Source organism: Canis lupus, chromosome 15 (assembly GCF_011100685.1).
Source record: "Canis lupus familiaris isolate Mischka breed German Shepherd chromosome 15, alternate assembly UU_Cfam_GSD_1.0, whole genome shotgun sequence".
Classification (NCBI taxonomy): Eukaryota; Metazoa; Chordata; class Mammalia; order Carnivora; family Canidae; genus Canis; species Canis lupus.
The window spans coordinates 61,489,225-61,509,008 of NC_049236.1; the positions used below are offsets into that span (position 1 = coordinate 61,489,225).

At 44.5% G+C, this 19,784-nt stretch overlaps 1 long non-coding RNA gene across 2 annotated transcripts; it reads left to right on the forward strand.

Annotated features, from left to right (window-relative positions):
• Nucleotides 1-72: 72 nt before the first annotated feature.
• On the forward strand, nt 73-9,089 carry LOC111090129. 2 transcript variants are annotated; one of them, XR_005370963.1, is made up of 3 exons: nt 73-199; nt 267-422; nt 9,030-9,089. It is a non-coding gene; the product is annotated as an uncharacterized LOC111090129 (long non-coding RNA). The 2 variants fall into 2 exon arrangements; XR_005370964.1 differs by lacking the exon at nt 9,030-9,089 and adding an exon at nt 591-2,436.
• The last annotated feature ends 10,695 nt before the right edge of the window (nt 9,090-19,784 follow it).

Here is a 19,784-nt window from a genome sequence, read left to right on the forward strand (position 1 = left end):
CCGCCTCACGGGCGCGCATGTTCCGCTCTCTGATTGGCGGTCCCCGCCGGAAGTGGCCGCTGCGGGCCGGCGCGTGCGCAGAGGCCTTGCTCGGGGGCCGCGCTCCCGGCCGTAGGGGAGGCTCCGGGGCCGAGGCCGCGCGTGTCGGTGGAACTTGGGGCGCTACTGTTTTATTCCCGTGACAAACTTAAGAACCAAGGTAAGGCCACGCCCCCCTGCGGGCTGCCTTTTTTTTTTAAATCTCCGACACCCAGTCCCCCTTGCAGACCGAGTCGGCGGGACTTCTGCGCGGCGAGCGTCACCTGCGGTCGTCTTCGGATCGATTGCATGTCACTGAGAGCTTGGGTGGGTCTGTCCCACCGTGTAGAGTCAGCCCCGCCAGCCCTGGCTCCCCCAGGTCTCTCCTTGAAGTGTCCTTGAAGGTGAGTCGGTCGGACAGCTGGAGGAGAGGTCGTCAGGGCCGAGGGGTCGATCACCAAGACGCGTCCTAACGACCCTAACTGGCACCTGTGAGACTGGAGGAGGCTAAGATTGCCCAAGAGGTCATAAAATCAATGAATCTCCTTCTTCTTTTTTTTTTTTTTTTTAAGATTTTGTTTATTCGTGAGAGACCCAGAGAGAGAAGCAGGCTCCCTGCGTGGAGCCCGACGTGGGACCCGATCCGGGTCTCCAGGATCACGCCTGGACCGAAGGAAGATGCTAAACCGCTGAGCCACCCAGGGATCCCCAATGAATCTCCTTTTGATTGAGATCGTAGGGCCGGATTCTCAGAAGGATAAGCTGCTGTTATGTGGTCATGCTTCAGTTGGCCCAAATCTATTTTCCCATATATATTTGGTCTTTGTCCATGGTCTCTGGCTCACAGGCCCCAGAACCCTTGTGGCTTCGTGGATGATGAGTCAGGGGAGCATCTCCTGTTGTAATATCCAGTTTCCCCCAGGTGCAAAGGTGGAATGGGCGTTTTTGTTATTCAGGACAAGCCCCTTTCAACCACAACTGCCAATGAGGTGACTCTTAGAAGTTCCCCAGAGATCCTGGGGGCTCTGGTTGCCAGGAGAAATGACCAAAAATGGGAGGTTGGAACCTTTAGTGCCACCCTGATGGGTCTCCCTGGAGAGGAGAGAGAGGCTGGAGGGTAAACCGATGACCAGTGATTTAATTGGTCATGTCTAAGTAAGGAAGCTGCCTTACAAACCTGGGAGGAGAGTGCCTGACGGCTCAGCTGGTTAAGCATCTGCCTTCCGCTCAAGGCATGATCCCAGATTCTGATTTGGAGCCCCAAGTTGGGCTCCCTGCTCAGTGGGGAGTCCGCTGCTCCCTGTGCCTCTAGGTGCCCACCCCCACTCCCACGCTCACCCTATACCCACCACTCTCACTCATCACATGTACACTCTATCTCAAATAAATAAATAATTTTTAAAAAGATTTTATTTATGTATTCATGAGAGAGGCAGAGACACAGGTAGAAGGAAAAGCAGGCTCCATGAGGGGTGCCCGATGTGGGACTTGACCACCGGGCCCCGGGATCATGAGCTGGGAGGAAGGCAGATGCTCAACCACTGAGCCACCCAGGCTTCCCAATAAATAAAAATCTTAAAAAAAAAAAAAGGAGGGGGAGGTTGGAGAGCGTCCGGGTGGTGAGCCAGAGAGTTTGTATGTGCCACCATGCTGGGGCCCAGACAACACAAAGACAGAAGCTCTTTTGGAATCTTGCCCTTTGTATGGCTACATTTGGCTGTTGGTTTGTATCTTTCAGTATCCTTTGGATATCATCCAGTGAGTAAATGGAAGGTATTTTTAGCTAACAAACTGAAGAAAAGATAACGGGGAAATAATAATGGAGAGGAGAACCTATACATTTTTCAAAAAAACATTCATTACGTTTAAAATATTTCCCATTTAGACATTTACCCAAGTTTGCAACACTTTTTAAAATAGAGTGAATGGGGGCATCCCTGGTGGCTCAGCGGTTTAGTGCCGCCTTCGGCCCAGGGTGTGATCCTGGAGACCCGGGATCGAGTCCCACGTCGGGCTCCCTGCATGGAGCCTGCATCTCCCTCTGCCTGTGTCTCTGCTTCTCTCTCCTCTCTGTATATTCTCATGAATAAATAAAATAAAATAGAGTGAATGGTATGTGAGGACATGGACAATCTCCTAGATATAAATTCAAAGAAAAATTTACAGAATACACAGGATGCTCCCATTTCTTGATTACATATACACACTCATACAACAGACTCCTACCCTATATGCATAGGTTATTTGGAAGGTATGCACAAGAAGCTGCTCCAGGGAATGTCTAGGTTCCAGGGGTCTGACTAAAGCACACAAAGTCACCGCATAAACCTCGTCACTCATTAATTGTTCTCATGACATTCAAAAGACCATTTTAATTTTTTTTACGATTTATTTATTTGAGAGACAGAGAAAGAGGGTGGAGGGGTGGGAGGGAGAGGGAGACTCTGAAGCAGACTCCCTGCCAAGTGCAGAGCCAATGTGGGGCTCAATCTCACGATCCTGAGACCATGATCTGAGCCAAAACCAAGAGAAGGATGCTCAACCGACTGCACCACCTAGGCACCCCCCTTCTGTCTTATTTTTATTTTATTTTATTTATTCATGAGAGACACAGAGAGAAGCAGAGACACAGGCAGAGGGAGAACCAGCCCCCTCTCCACACCTTTTTGGAGTTTTCCAGGTCTGTTGTTTTTTGTTTTTTGTTTGTATTAGAGAGAGAGAGAGCACAAGAAGAGGGAGCAACAGAGGGAGAGGGAGAAGCAGGCCCCATTTCCCCCTAGCTGAGCAGGGAGCCTGACGTGGGGCTCCATCCCAGGACCCCAGGATCATGACCTGAGCTGAAGGCAGACACTTAACTGACTGAGCCACCCAGGTGCCTGTTATCCAGCTTTATTGAGAAATAACTCACATACGTCACTGTGTAAGTTTAAGGCAGACCACACGACGGATGGTTTGATTCGCATATATTAATCAGTCCTTTCTTAAGACAGACCTCAGAAAGAAATCCTTTCTACACAGTGGTCTATAAAGCCAGTCTGGCCCAGCTCCAAGCCGAAGCCAGCTGCCCCATCTACCTGGATTACCTGAGAGATCCAATGACCCTTGACCGCAGGCACAACTTTGTGGCTTCTGCTTCCCCCGTGCTGGAAAAACCGAGAAGACATTTCCCCCTGTTCCAAATGCCTCCACCACAGCCCTGACAGGGACTTAGGAACATCCAGTTTTGTCTCATGAATATCCTAAGCAGCTTCCCATCATGAGGAACAGAGGGATCACAGGAAGAGAAACTGTAAACAGAAAGAGTTAGGGGTCCCCAGACAAAGAGGAGGCCTAGCTTTTGTGACGTAAGACATTTTAGGCCTCCAGCCATTTTATGATCTATGCCTGACTTGCCCTAGCACACTTCTTGCAGAACTTCCTAGGAGGTGTTGGAATTACAGAGAAATGCAAAAACGTCCATAGTTAAGGATTTTGAGGGAACAAAGAAAATGCAAAACCCAACAGTGTCACAGGCCAGGAAATAGCCTACCCATATCAGACTCAATAAAGCAATGGTAAAACTTCCAGAGCAGTTTCAAAAGTAAAGGTTTACCTAACATATATTATTGAGTCATTTTTGCAGGATTTAAACCCCTCTGAGCACTCAAATGCCAGACTAGCTGGAGCAGAGAATTAATGACACTGACCCTTGCTGGCCCTTGTGACTTCAATCAACGAGGACCTGGACTCTGTCAATTTAGGATGACTTTTGCCCCAATTCTGTGCTGAACCCCCCTTTGTCCAGTCCCTTCATAAAGGACCTCTAGCTTAAAACTTCCCTAATTTTGTTGTTTGGGGAGACACTACTTTGGGAAACATCCCTGGTGTTCTCTTGTCAGTAAAACCCTTTCTTTTCCTGTCCTTTAGCTGGGTTGTGTCTTTTGTCTCAGTACCCACCAAGAGGCAAACCCAGTTTCCATTAACAAAACCCCTGTGTGAGAACATGGATTCTGGTCCTGTTCTGTGTGAAGGACCTTGAGCTATTGTGTCCCTAGCATAGGGTCTCCTCAGACCTCTAGGGCCACCCCCTGACGCCCACTGAGCAAGCTGCAGCTGGTCATAGGAGGAGGTTCAGAGGCTACAGGAAGCCTCGGAAAAAGTAGGTTGAAAATGCCGAGGGTCTAGAAATCTAAGTCTCAAAATTACTTGAATTAAGGGGAAAGGTAGAAAAGCAGAGGGGGGCGCATTACAGTCTGAACAAGGAGAACTTCAACATTTACTGGAAGAGGAACAGAATACCCTTTTCTAAGATTTATTTCTGATGGAAAAGAAGGATGTTGAAGAAAAACTAATTGAAAACAAAGACCATATTTCGGATTATATTTCCATCCTAAAAAAAAAAGCTATGTGAAATAGCAAAGAAGTGTGTACAGGCAAACTTAGATTTACTGATAGGTATTGAATATGCAGAACAGTTATAAAACCCAGGAGTCTTTTTTTTTTTTATCAATTAAAGAAAGAGTTATTATCTCTTTCACATTTTTGTCCTGCAAAAAATTATCAGCACATTAGGGTGGATTTGACTCTAGATCCTAAAACTGCCCACCCCAAATTTGTTACATCAGAAGACAAAACAAGTATAAAATATGGAAATATACAATCCCAAGACATTTTACATTTTACTCCACTGTCCTGAGTTTTGGAGGGATTGATGCTGGCAGACAGAAAGAGGCACTGGTAAATCTTCCATAGTTTTGTGCTGACTATTCACCCCAGAAATGCTTTATGCCACCAACACCAAAGGGTTACTGCATTTTCTGAATGAGTGGGGAGAGATTTCATTTTAGAATATGAGTAATAGATCTTATATTTACATCTTCACTGGCACTTTCACAGAAAAACTTTGGCTTTCTCTACTGGACCTACTTCAAACTCTTACTCTGTAAAATCACAGATGGGTTGTGAACTCCTTGGAACCCTGTATATTGTTATATTTTCTTTCTATAATATGAAGTGTCCTTAAGATAATGTATAATCTCTGTTAAGTTTTGGATAACATGATTTCAAGAGTTACAATGTTGTATGTTTTCAATAGAAAGAGAGTCCCTTTTTGTCCTATAACAATAATTTGTGATAATACAGAATTTGTATTGTTTCATGGAAATGATGTGGGAATCAATTAGAAATTGCAATTTGCAGTTCTAAAAGTAAAGACTTAAAATAAATAAATAAATAAATAAATAAATAAATAAATAAATAAATAAATAAATAAATGTAAAGACTTCAAATTGAGTGTGTTTTATTTACCGTTCCTGTTTTATCAACACCAGTAAACATATTTTATGACTTTACCTAATGCACTTAATGCTATATCTACCTGTGTCCTATAAATTCACCAGTTTTTAAAGTGTCTTAAAAGTCCATGTTTGACAATGGAAGAAATATACTTAGAAGTCTTCAGCCTTCTGTGTTGTTGCAGAAATGGGAATCAGAAGGAGTTGAATACTCGGAAGTGTTTGGACCATTATTTAAAAACTCATCTTTGGTATGCCTAGGTGGCTCAGTAAGTTAAGCATCTGCCTTTGGCTCAGGTCATGATCCCAAGGTTCTCGGACTGAGCCCCACATCGGGCTCCCTGCTCAGTGGGGCGCCAGCTTCTCCCTCTGCCCCCCTCCAAACCACACGTGTGCGCCACACACTCTCCCTCTCAAAAATAGATAAAATCTTCAAACAAACAAACAAAACTCGCCTTTTACAGAAGACCTTCAGAAAGAGATGACGAAGGTGTAGTTCATGGAATGGAAATTGCATCAGTAGTATGGTAGTGATGGCTGGGATCCTCTGAAAAAGGCTGACAAAATAATTCTCTTCACACAATTAACCAAGACAGAACTGAGCAGCTAAGCTTAATAACTAGGACTTTACAGACCTGAATGACTAATCTTCCCAACCAATTCATAGGTATCAGGCTTACACCCTAGCAAAATTTATAAAATTTGAGTAAAAGAAAAATTATAAAGCTGTTTTTCTCCTGAAACTTACTCTTTTTTAAATGGCATACATTTTAAAATTCAGTCTACTTGTCTTTTTTTTTTTTTAAGATTTTATTTATTCATGAAAGACAGAGGGAGAGGCAGAGGGAGAAGCAGGCTCCACATGGGCACTTGATGAGGGACTCGATCCCAGGACCCCGGGGTCACTCCCTGAGCCGAGGCAGACACTCAACCACCGGGCCACCCAGGCGTGCCCCTACTTGTCTCATATTTTATACACACACATTCAGTGATTAATGTATTACATTGTATTGCACCCTCATCATTTTAATCATATCTTAAATTATGGAATAGATGTGTGTATTGTTTTGCTATTCATAACTGTTGTTTTAGGAAAGCATAAGTTAAAACATGTTGTGAGAACTCTATTTTTTGAGAACTCATTTTATTAAATGCAGTTAAATTCTCTAGTAGTCATTATATTGATCATGTTTTTCCCCAGTTTTTGAGATTTAATTTAATTATGAGTTTAAGATATACAGCATAGTGTGACTTGGCTTACATATACTGTGAACTGATTACCACAGTAGGTTTAGTTAATAACTATTATCACATATAAATGTTAAGGAAAGGGTTAAGGTATAGGCAGGCAGGGAGAGGTAGGGGGGCCCTGAGTGGGCTCTGAAACTTCCTGGCAGGCAAAGGCACTGAGCCAGAGTGTACCAGACCACCTGGCCCCGGATGTTAGGAGGCATTTTTTCTTTGGCGGCCACAGTGTAATCACAGAAAATGACCAGACCTTGGAGAAGTACGTCATTAAGGGTGTTATCAACAGCCCTTGCTCCAACTAAGACGGCACAAGAATCCCAAGGCCACAAGCTACCTGGTCAAGTTTTCAATAAAAGACTGGCCTTAAAAACCTCAGTGGCAACCCATCGGGACCCCTCTCTGTGTAGAGAGCTTTGTCTTTCCTTTCTGTTCTCACCTTCACTTAATAAGCTTTCACCTCACCCTTTTGTGTCTGCGAGATTCATAATTCGACTCTGTGAGACAAGAACCCTGCAATCCTGCAACATAAACACACCAAAAAAGAATATGGGCAGCCAGGGCGGCGGTTTAGTGCCGCCTTCAGCCCAGGGCGTGATCCTGGGGTCCCAGGATCGACTCCCACATCGGGCTCCCGGCATGGAGCCTGCTTCTCCCTCTGCCTGTGTCTCTGTCTCTGATGAATAAATAAAATCTTAAAAAAAAAAAAAAAAAAAAGAATAAAAAAAAAATATTTTTTTTCTTGTGATGAGAACTCATAGAATCAACTTTCTTAACTCTCAAGTACATCATACGGCAGGGTAACTATGGTCATCATGATGCCATTTCATCTCCAGGACTTATGTATCTTATAAGTCAGAGTTTGCGCCTTTTGACCACCTTCTTCCACCTTCCTCCACCTTCCTCCCCCACCCCCCAGCCTCTGCCTCTGGTAACCACAAATCTGATCTCTTTTTCTAAAAGTTTGGATTTTTTAAGATTTCATGTACAAATGAGATTATACAGTATTTGTCTTTGTGTCTGATTTATTTCAGACATAGTGTAATGCCCTCAAGTTTCATCCATGTTTTCACAAATGACAAGATTTCATTCTTTTTTTAATGACTGAATAATATTCCATTATAATGTGTGTATGTAAACCCAGGAAGGGACTGCCTGTCCTTTGGTTAGCTAAGCCCCAGAGAAAGCAAACAACTTGCCTGTGACTGTGGCTTTGATATGTAAACCAACCACTTCTGAGACCATTCCAGCATCAGCCCCCTTTTATCAGGGCTCTTGAAGTTCAGAACACTGTCCCCTAAAGCACCCCTATCAGAACCCACTAATCCTAAATTTGTTCAGCTGTCTCAACCATTCATTCCCTTGAAAACCCCAATAAAGGCTTATGCCCCTGCTTTTCTCTTGCCCCCTGACTAACCCTGGTAATTCCCACATGACTCTGCACGATGTGGCATGCCCTCTGTTCTTGGGAATCATAAATGAAAAACTATCTTTCCGACAAAAATCAGATGATATCAGCAGTACATATGATTAAAGATTCACTTCTAGAACATAGAAAAACTCCCTATTAGCCTATAGGAATTAGTCTATAAGAAAAAGAAAATCTATTCTGGACTGAAGATTTCTCCCCAAAATTCATATGTTGAGCCCTTACTTGGGATATGATGGTACTTGGGTGGTGGGGCCTTTGGAAGGTAATTAGGTTTAGATGAGGTCATGAGGGTGAAGCCCTCACAATGGGATTAGATTAGTCCTATAAGAGAGAAATCTCCCTTTCTTCAGGATCTTGCACCTGGAAAGGCCGTCTGCACAGAGTGAGGAAAGTGGCCATCCTCAAGCCAAGAAGAGGGCCCTCACTAAAACTGGAACATGTTAGCACCCTGATCTCAGATTCCTAGCCTCCAGAACTGTGAGAAACAAATGTTTAAGCCACCTGGTGTACAGTATTTTGTTACAGCAGCCAGAGCTGAGACAAAACCTGATAGAAAAAACTGGGTATATTATAGAAGCTACCTCACAGTAGAGAATTCATAAATGGCCCATAAATATATAAAAAGATGATGAAGTTTATCAGTAATCAGGAGATTTGTAATTTAAAATTGTAGTGTGACACCATTACACACCGTTCAGCTAAGCAGTATTCAAAAGAGTGACAATTCCTGTATTGAGCACCAAGGGCTGCCAAACAAAATACCATACAGTGAGCCACTTAAACAACAGACATTTATTTTCTCACAGTTCTGGAGGCTGGAAGTCCCAGTCAAGGTGTTGCTGGTTTGGTTCCTTCCGAGGCTTCTCTCTTTGGCTTGCAGATGGCCTGCTTTTCACTCTGTCTTCACGTGGCTTCTTCTCTATAGGCCTGTGTCCACAATGTCTCTTCCTGTTCTTGTAAGAACACATCATTTTGGACTTTGCATAAGTGACCCGTTGCAAGCTCATTTCTTTTATTTATTAATTTATCTATTTATTTATCTATTTGTTTGTTTGTTTAAGACACAGAAAGAGACATAGGCAGAGGGAGAAGCAGAGTTCCTGCAGGGAGCCAGATGAGGGCCTCGATTCCAGGACCCCAGGATCATGACCTGAGCCAAAGGCAAGTTTCTTCTTCTTTTTTTTTTTTTAAGATGTTATTTATTCATGAGAGACACACGCCGGGGTGGGGGGGGGGGGCGCAGAGACACAGGCAGAGGGAGAAGCAGGTTCCATGGGGGCGGGGGGGGGACCTGGGACTCCAGGATTACGCCTTGGGCCAAAGGCAGGCGCGCTAAACTGCTGAGCCACCTGGGGATCCCCTGCAAGCTCATTTCTTAATTCTGTATATTGAAGATAATAATCACTGCATCCGGAGCTGGCTAGAGAGCTTCAGTTAGATACTTAAACACCTGTAACAGTGCATCTAACATGGTTACTAATTCAGTAAAGTATGACTATGTCACCAAGTCCAAGCTCAATTCTGCTCACACTGCATGGCAGGCCAGTAAGCAGAGAGGCAAGATGCCGGGGCAAGGAAAGTGCCTTTATTTGAAAACCCAGCAAATCCAGGAGCTAGTGGACTACTGTCCCAAAGAACCATCTCCTCCACTCCTCCCCCCTCGCCGCCCGCACTCCCCCTACCCCCCAATGAAAGGGGAGGGAATGGGAATCAAAAGATGACTGACTTTGCAGATTTCTGAGGAAAGTGTGCAAATTCTTTGTCTGTGTTCACTTGATGTTCTGCAGGAATCTGGTCACATCATTTCTGTAAATCTGAAACACAGAGTCATTTCTTGATACACTTCCTTATCTCCTCAGGTGAGGTGGATTTCAAGGGAAAAGCAGAGTTTGCAAATCCTAGCTGTAACATGCCCACGTGCAGGGCCAAGCAGAAGGTAAGTGACGGGTCACAGCAGCAGGGAAATAGAAGCAATGTGGAGTCAGACATGCTAAGTTTCTCCCTGTTACAACTCCCCAGTGTCAGTGTTCCATAATCTTGTGGGACCAGGGCAAGGGGGGGAACATCATCTCTCATCTGACTAGTTCCTGATGGAAAGGGTCAAAGGGGGAGACGCCTGGGGGGCTCAGCAGTTGAGCCTTTGGCTCAGGGAGTGACCCCGGGGTCCTGGGATCAAGTTCTGCATCAGGCTCTGCGCAGGGAGCCTGCATCTCCCTCTGCCTGTGTCTCTGCTTCCCTCTCTGTGTCTCTCATGAATAAATAAATAAAATCTTAAAAAAAAAAAAAGGGAAAGGGTCAAAGGGGGCAACTGTGGACTAGAACAATTAATTTGACTAGACTTAGAAAGCATTCTTCTTAAGTGCCTCTTTTTGCCATTAGGGTCTTAGAAGTAACCATAGGTGGTTAATGCAGTTTTGCACTAGTTCTGGAAATTCTTAGTTTAGTTCCATGATCTTAAAGATATTAGAATCCTGTATTTGTCAAAACTTTTCATGGGCCACCTGGGTGGCCCAGTAGGTTGAGTGTCTGCCTTCGGCTCGGCTCAGGTCATCATCTCAGTTCCTGGGATCAAACCCTGCATCAGGCTCCCTGATCAGCGAAGAGTCCACTTTTCCCTCTCCCCGGCCTGCCTCTCTGCCTCCTTGTGCTCTGTCTCTGTGTCAAATAAATAAATAAAATCTTAGGAAAAAAAAAAGGTTATTTTCATGAATCTTCTTGAAGCTGAAACACATTAGTAAGAGTATCAGCATGAAATAATAACTGTAAATGGCAAAAGCCTCAAAAATGGCCATGGTTAAAAATCTGATGGGAGTTCATTATACTGTAGTTGATAAAGAAATTTCATTATTTTTGTGACACACAACATTTTAATAATTAGGATTATATGTGATGACCTTATACCAGGACATATTAAAACTAGGAATTTTATATAAATTTTGGAATAGTCACAGTATTTACCCACACAGTATAAACTAAGATTTATCATCATTTCTTTGATATCGCTTCCCATATAACTTAACATACAAAATAAATAGGCCTAATTAGTCAAAAAGACTTTGTTTAGAATTCCAATTTCTGGTAAGTTTGTTAAAAATATCAGAAAGTTAAAACAATCAGAAAGTTTAAAACAGGGCAGCCCTGGTGGCTCAGTGGTGTAGTGCCACCTTCAGCCCAGGGCATGATCCTGGAGACCCAGGATCGAGTCCCACGTCAGGCTCCTTGCATGGAGCCTGCTTCTCCCTCTGCCTGTGTCTCTGCCTCTCTCTCACTCTCTCTCTCATAGATAAATAAATAGAATCTTAAAAAAGAAAGAAGAAAGAAAGAAAGAAAGAAAGAAAGAAAGAAAGAAAGAAAGAAAGAAAGAAAGATTAAAACACATGCCTAAATAAGATTACAGATTATTTTAAAATTTACTGTTTAGGGATCCCTGGGTGGCGCAGCGGTTTGGCGCCTGCCTTTGGCTCAGGGCACGATCCTGGAGACCCGGGATCGAATCCCACGTCGGGCTCCCGGTGCATGGAGCCTGCTTCTCCCTCTGCCTGTGTCTCTGCCTCTCTCTCTTTCTCTCTCTGTGACTATCATATATAAATAAAAATTTAAAAAAAAAATAAATAAAATAAAATAAAATAAAATAAAATAAAATAAAATTTACTGTTTAATTATCTGTTTAGCCAAGGTGGCAATAAGAGATTCTACAGAAGGTTCTCTAGTCATTAGCAAAACTTAGGTCCTTTAATATTGAGAAGATTCAGTTTTCTTAAGTAATCAAAGACCTGATGAAAACAAAACATAGAAACTTTGTTTTGGGGGGCAGATTTAAAAAAAAAAAAACCCTTTGTTCATATTTCTTATAAAAGCAGACCAACAGTCCAAGAAAAACTTTGTCATTTTAACAGAGAGAAGAAACAAATTCTAATCTCTTACAAGCGTACTTTTTTTTTTTGGAAAGAGGGAGAGAGAGAATCCTAAGCAGCCTCTCCACACCCAGCGTGAACCCGTGAGCCCAAAGTGGGGCCTAATCTCACAACCCTGAGATCATGACAGAGTGAAAATCAAGAGTCAGATGCTTAACTGACTGAGCCACCCAGGTGCCCCACAGGTTTCTTTTTCATTTAGATTTTGTCCTAAGCTTTCTCTCTCTAAACAATCAGTCTCATTTTAGGACGTAATTACTCCCCCCACCCACAAAAATGTATTCTCATTCTTACTGCTTTCTTACAAGCTTCCTACTTTGTCTACATAGAGTTGCTTCCCTTAGCATCTCTAGCAGTGTAAGTTACATTTAGTAGAATTTTAACTTTTAAAACACTAGTCTCCAATGAAAACTTAAGTAGTAACCAATTGTGAACCATTACACCAGAATTCTAAGGAATTCTGGTAAATTTAGAATTGGCAAATATATGGATATATTTCACAATTTCTAGAAACGTGTGTTTTCATGGTATAACTTTCAATAAAGTCTGGGCTGAACGTACCAAAAGCCACAGCACCCAACCAACCCAATGCAAAATGAGCCGGTTCACAAAGAAACGGGGGCCAGCTTCTAACCATCCCCGTCCCAGGGGCGCCCTGGACAAGTACAAAGTGGCTTCTCCTCTCGGAAAAGCCCGAACGGAGCCGGAGGGGTTCCCGGTCGTGCAGGCGGGAATGACGGGCCCTGCTTTGGGGCCCGTGGCCTCACAGGTTGGTGGAAGCTCGGCCGCGGGCACCGGGTGCCGCCCTTGCTACGGCCCTCCCGGGAGGGGCCCCGAGGCCGCCGCCCGCCGAGCCTCCCTGACCTCCCGGTCCACGGCCGCTCCCCAGGGGCCGGACGCCAGGCCGGGCCAGGCGCGCCAGTGTTTGCGGAGCAGTCCCCGGCTCGTGCCCGCGCCCGTCTGCGCCCGAGCAGGCGCCGCTCCAGGGGGCGCTCGTGGCCGCAGCGTTGCCCTCCGAGCCTCTCCCTTCACGATGTCGACAGTTTAGAATGAAGTGTGTGGGGCTCCCGGGTTGGCTCCGTCGGAAAAGCAGGCAACTTTCTTCCTCTGATAAAAGATTTTATTTATTTATCCACAAAAGGCACAGAGCGAGGCGGAGACACAGGCAGAGGGAGAAGCAGGCTCCATGCACCGGGAGCCCGACGTGGGATTCGATCCCGGGTCTCCAGGATCGCGCCCTGGGCCAAAGGCAGGCGCCAAACTGCTGTGCCACCCAGGGATCCCTGAAGAGCCGTTATTGCCACTTAGGATGATTAGTAGTAGGGGTTTCATTAAGTAGATATCCACCTTGCCAAATTTAATTATATTTTTATCCTGTATTTTTAAATTGTAAATAAATTATATCAATAAGTTGTAGATGGTTGATATGTCTTTTAAGTCGGCTATAATCCTTTAGGTTTCCCTAGAAGATAGAGACTGAAGGGATCTGGACTTTGGGATGGAGAGAGTAAGGGTTGTGACTCAAGGAAGAGAGAAGCTGGCTTGGCTAGCAGGGCAGTAGCACCCTGAACATAATGGTTAGCCTTTTTTTTTTTTTTTTTCCAATAGTTAGTCTTTTAAAAAATGTTTTTATTTTTTAAGTTTGAGAAGTCTTTTTTTTTTTTTTTTTTTTTTTTTTTTTTACTCATGTGAGAGAGGCAGAGATGCAGGCAGAGGGAGAAGCAGGCTCCCTGCAGGGAGCCCGATGTGGGACTCGATCCTGGGCCTCCAGGATCACGCTGTGGGCTGCAGGCAGTGCTAAACTGCTGCTCCACCAGAGCTGCCCTAAAAAATGTTTTTATGTAGAACATATTAAGCTTATAAAATAGAAAAATAGGGGATCCCTGGGTGGCGCAGCAGTTTGGCGCCTGCCTTTGGCCCAGGGCGCGATCCTGGAGACCCGGGATCCAATCCCACGTCGGGCTCCCGGTGCATGGAGCCTGCTTCTCCCTCTGCCTGTGTCTCTGCCTCTCTCTCTCTCTCTCTCTCTCTGTAACTATCATAAATAAATAAATTAAAAAAAAATAAAATAGAAAAATAGTATAATAAACCCAGTGTATTCGTTTTCTGGGGCTGCCACAACCAAATACCACCCACCAGCTAACTTAAACCAAAATGAGTTTTGTCACCATTCTGGAGGCTGGAAGTTGAAGATCAAAGTGTCAGCATGTTTCATGTCTAAGGCCTCCTTGCTTTTCGGATGACCTCCTACTCACATGGCCTCTCCTGTAGGCCTGTGCGTACCTGGATCTCTTCCACCTGGAGGAGGAGTCCTATTGCATCAGGCCTCACCTGAACAGCCCCAGGTTAACTTATTCATCCCTTTATAGACCTTACAAGATAGTCGTAGGGGTGCCTAGCTGACTAAGAGCAACGTGTGACTCTTGATCTCAAGGGGAGTCATTAGTTCAAGCTCCACATTGGTTCTAGAGATTACTTAAAAATAAATAAATAAGCTGTTTTAGAAAGATTATGTAATTTTTTTAAAGATAGGGTCACAGTCTGAGCTTTTGGGAGTTGGGACTTAAACATGAATTTTGGGGGGGGACACAATTCAGCCAAAAACATCTCATGTATGTATCCAGTAAATTATGCCCCCATTCTTCCTACCCCTCACTCTTGTGAAGCAAATCCTAGATATCATAGGGTTTATATGTAAATTTTATCCTATGTGTCTTCCAACTAGTCTTTTCATTAACAAAATCCTACCCTTTTTAAAAAATCATCAGATATCCACTAACCCATATAACTACAATTACCATTTTTAAATGTATTTGAATACAGTAAGTAAACCAAAATAATGTCAATGATTTATATGCTTTTTTATCTTTTTATTTTTTTTTATTTTTTTAAATTTTTATTTATTTATGATAGTCACAGAGAGAGAGAGAGAGGCAGAGACATAGGCAGAGGGAGAAGCAGGCTCCATGCACCGGGAGCCTGATGTGGGATTCGATCCCGGGTCTCCAGGATCGCGCCCTGGGCCAAAGGCAGGCGCCAAACCACTGCGCCACCCAGGGATCCCCTCTTTTATCTTTTTAATATGTCAGAATCACAATAAGTATAGTCAAAGATAAATCCTGAGCCACACTGGAAACCATCCTGTGCGTTCCATTTTCTTCCCATTTTCTTAAGAGAAAGTGCTTGTAATAAAGAGTCTAACTAAATTTTTGATGTTTGAAGCTGATGTCTTTTTTTTAATATTTATTTATTTAAAAAATATTTATTTATTTAGAAAGAGAAAGTGAGAGGGGGGAGGGGCAGAGGGCAAGAGAATATCCCCAAGTCAACTCCCCGATGAGCACAGAGCCCTATGGGGGGCTACATTCCATGACCCTGGGATCATGATCTAAACCGGAACTGAGCCCTGCAGGTGCCCCTGAAGCTGATGTCTTTTAACCCTCACCCCTCTGGCTTCACCCTGTGCCCCACACCTGCATAAGCTATCAGGACAGACTAGGTGTTCCTTCTCTGGACTCGGTGGGGTGGTTCTAATCAAGCAAGACCCTGCTGCAGAGGAACTGTTAGCCTCAGTGACCCCGTAAACCACCAAGAGACCCCCAGCTGGTTGTCTTTCTCCCTCCTTTCGGGCCCTTTTTGGATTGGTAGCCATCCGGCTGTCCACCTAAGGCCTCTTAGTGAGCAATAAACTATCTGATACTCTCTCACTGTGTTTGTGGTGTAGGAACCATGGCAAGCCAACCTCCCAAATGCCAAATGACATGTGGATTATCTCAAAGCTGCTTAAAAATACAGCCTATGCAAAAAGGACACTCAGACTTTCCTGTTCCCCTGAAAATAAGGAATTAATCTCCTGTGGGAGATACTGTCCCTGTACCGGGAGCTAGACATCCTTATCACCAGAGATGGGAAATTAGAACCAAGAAAGCTGTAAAAGTAACCCTTGTTACTTTTCACTAATTTTACTACCTTAGCCTCAATTCTGTTTAGCATTCCTTACCTAATTGAAACTCCCAAACATAAGTTTTCTTTGTCCTGTCAACTCCTCACAAATTTATTGTTTCTTTGTCTAAAGGTTAAAAAGTGCCTGCTTTGATCATTTCTTTGGGTTTTTATTTTAATGTTGGGCCTCTGTGCACAAGTAATGAGACTTTGGGGTTCCCCCCCGCCCCCCGTTCATCTGTCTTGTGTAAGATTAATTCTTAGTCCAGCTGGAAGACCTTGAGGGTAGAGAATAATTTTTCCTCCCCGGTAGTTCCGTCAGCAGTCCTGATAACAAAGGCAAATCTTGAGGGATGAGGTGAGGTTCTCCCTATGTGCTGTGACTGTACAGTATTTAGAATTTTATCTAATCCCAGGTAAATTCTTGGGAGACTCTGATCCCAGGAAGCATGGTATATTTGTTTCTGTTTTCCAACTACTGTAAAACATCCCTTTATTATTTTTTTTAATTTTTATTTATTTATGATAGTCACACAGAGAGAGAGAGAGAGAGAGGCAGAGACACAGGCAGAGGGAGAAGCAGGCTCCATGCACCGGGAGCCCGACGTGGGATTCGATCCCGGGTCTCCAGGATCGCGCCCTGGGCCAAAGGCAGGCGCTAAACCGCTGCGCCACCCAGGGATCCCAAGACATCCCTTTAAAATATATATCTATATCTATATCTATCTCTATCTATCTACCTATCTATATTTGTGATTCCTCATTTCTCCGGGGAAAGGTATGGGAACGTATTATAATTGTTTTTGCATCTCTGATATTTACAAATAAAAATCTTACACTACTGGTTCTTCCATTAAAAAAAAAAAATCTACCCGAGATATATCTCATTTATTTTTACATTGAGGAGGCAGTGAATATTTTTAAATGATAGAAAATAGATCTACATACACAAATACCAAAAATATTTCTAGATATGCTCAAGTGTAAAAAAAAAAAAAGCAAAGCACATTTGTATTGTAATATAAATGAAAAAAAAATCCTATGCTTATATATTCGTATATTAATAGTATGTCCCCAGAAAGATACAGAAAAAAACTTAGGAGTCAGTGCATGGTGTTGTGCCCAAGATTGTGAATCCGAGAAACCACCAAGGAGCCGACACCGATGCAAGTGCACGAGGGTTTATTACCAGCTCGAGCTTGGGTCCAAGTGTACCCGACACAGCGGGGCAGGGACCTGGACCCCGAAGTGGGTTACAGCTGGGTTTTTTATAGGCTGGTCTAGGGGACCTCCAGAAGGGGTGGAGGAATTTCTCAGGTTCTGTTAACATTCTGATATGGGGCTTTCAAGGGCATTGAGCTCTGTTCCCATTCTAATATGGGCCTTTCTACCACGGGGGTGGGCTCTGTTGTCTTTCTGATATGGGATTCCCTGCGAGGACATTGAGGACATTCTGCAGTTTTTCCCGTAAAGCTCAGCTCTTATTCACAGGGGCCTAAGATGGCTGTACTTGTGCTAATGCTAAACTTGAGGTGGGTGGCCTTGATTTTTCTCGGGCCTCCGAGCGTGTGGGCCTGATGACCCGCGCCGAGCAGCCTTCCTTGCCTGGGCCGCCGACCGCTGAGGCAGGCCGTGCAGCGCGTGGTGTCTGCTCCTCGGGTCTCTGGGCCGTGGCTTCTCTGGGGGTGGGGACTCCAGAGGGCATCCCTGCACTCGGGTTTGGTGTGTGCCTCACGACGTGCAGTGAGCTCATAAAGTCATAACTGGGTGCTAGCTAGGATTTAGGAGATCCGGAGGCCAGGGCACAGGGAGAGCAACGGGTGGAACCCGTCGGGTTGCCTGGGGGGCCCGGCTCAAAGGGCTGCTGCTGGGCCCACTGGAAATTCTGGATCTGCTTCCGTCCCCAGGAACATCCTGGAACACCGTGCCCTGTGCCCCAGCAGGAGCTCCTGCGGCCTGGGAGCTTGGGGACAAGGAACCAAGAGCGTCAAGGAAAGAAAGCTGGCAACCACCCACTTCTGAGTAGCCTTAGACTGGAAAGGTGCATCCTGAGGCCAGGCAGCAAGATCAAGTTCTTGAGAGATCAAAAAGACACCTGGGGCACCTGGGTGGCTGTCACCTAAGCGGCTGCCTGGGGCACAGGTCATGATCGCAGAGCCCTGGGGTCCAGCCCCGCATCAGGCCCCCCTCAGCCGGCAGCCTGCTTCTCCTTCTCCTCCCTGCTCCTGCTCTCTCTTGCCATCTCTGTCACTCTCTCCCTTTCTCTCTCTCAAATAAATAAAACAAAATCTTAAGAAAAAAAAGTCCAGACAAACGATTTCAATGTTGGACACCAGACTACTGAAAACATTTGAAAATAGTCTCAGGGCAGTGGAAGAGGTAGTGACAAATGGCTTCTTGTTGAGAAAGGAGGAGACCCCTCCCAAAAAAAAAATTGGGTATCTTGGTCCAGAAGATATATTTGAGATGGGAATAATAAGTTTTTTGAAGACAGTGTCACGAATAGTAAATCCAGGTTTCTGCATTTCAAGATAAAACCATGGCATTTAGTTTCTCCAGCATATCGTAGATGAAAGATTTTATCACTTTCCAAGCGCCATGTGTTCTTTCCAAGCGCCAGGCAGGGCTTTAGGCACCGGCTTATATTGACTCACTTAATTGTCACTGCATTAATAGCATAGCCGCCCTACCGCCAGCCCTGAATTCCACCAGCTTGTGCGGGGTCGATCCAACTCCCAACCGTCTGCTTAAAGAGCTTAGGTCTTTTTCCACCAAGTTACTTGGCTTCTTGATTTTGCCTCCCTTAGGAGTGACCCAGAGACAGCGCCTGTGCTTGTGAGAGGCTGTGAGTAGGTCGGTGTATTGATACCATTTTGGGAAGGAACGAGAATAGATTCACGTTTGATGCGTTCGTTTATTTTTCTGCTTAAGGGATAGGAAAACAAGACCCTTTGGCAATTGAGTAGTGTCCAAATATTTAAAAGGACCACGTGCCTTTCCCTTTTCCCTTGTCAACATCCTTTTGGGATGTCATGTACTCTAATGGCTTTATTTTGCATGAGATTCCTACTCATTACCTCTAGCTGAGACCTGTCCCACAAATGTCAGGATTTCCGACTGCATAAGGAACCTCTCTGCTTGCATTTCTCAATGAAATCCAATGTAATAGCCCAATGTGACCAATATTTAACTTCAATTTCTCCCCAAACCTGCTCTTCCGTAGTGTTCCCTACCTGGGATGGTAGCTCAAATCACCCAAATGTCCATATCATGAACTCGGAGGCTCTTGTACCCCCTCACTCTCCACAGGCAACCAGTCATGGTGCGTGTATATCCACTTTGTAATCCACTGACGTCCGTCAGGTCAGGTCTACAGCATTTTCCATGTGCACTACCAACACAACTAGCCTCCCTCTGGCCTTCCAACACCCTCGTTTCACCACACCCTTAGGACAAATGCCAACAGAAATGTTAAGGAGACAATATCCTAGGTTTGGGATAGAAATCCTCTGATCTTTGCTTGCGTCCTCGGACACCAACCTTCACAACATTCACACCAACGGGAAGCCACAGTTGTTTGTGAGGTATTCATGTTCACCATTGGAGACACACATATGGCTTTTCTTAGTCCAGTTTCCTTTGGGGCGTCTTTGGTATTCTTCCTCTTCCAGTGCTTGCATTTTCTTCACCCTGGGATCGGGGAACTTAACAAATAAACAAACTTAACAAAGCTCTTTTTTTTTTTTGATTTTTAATTAAAAACATATTTTAAGTAATCTCTATACTCAGTGCGGGGCTTGAACTCACAACTCTGAGATCAAGAGTCACATGTTCTACTGACTGAACCAGTCAGGTGCCCCCACAAAACTCTTCTTTCTCTAGGAGGCATCCTCCCTATAAATGAACCCACATATCTGATGGTCCCCCGAGAGATCCGTGTGCGTGGTATGTTCTACATGT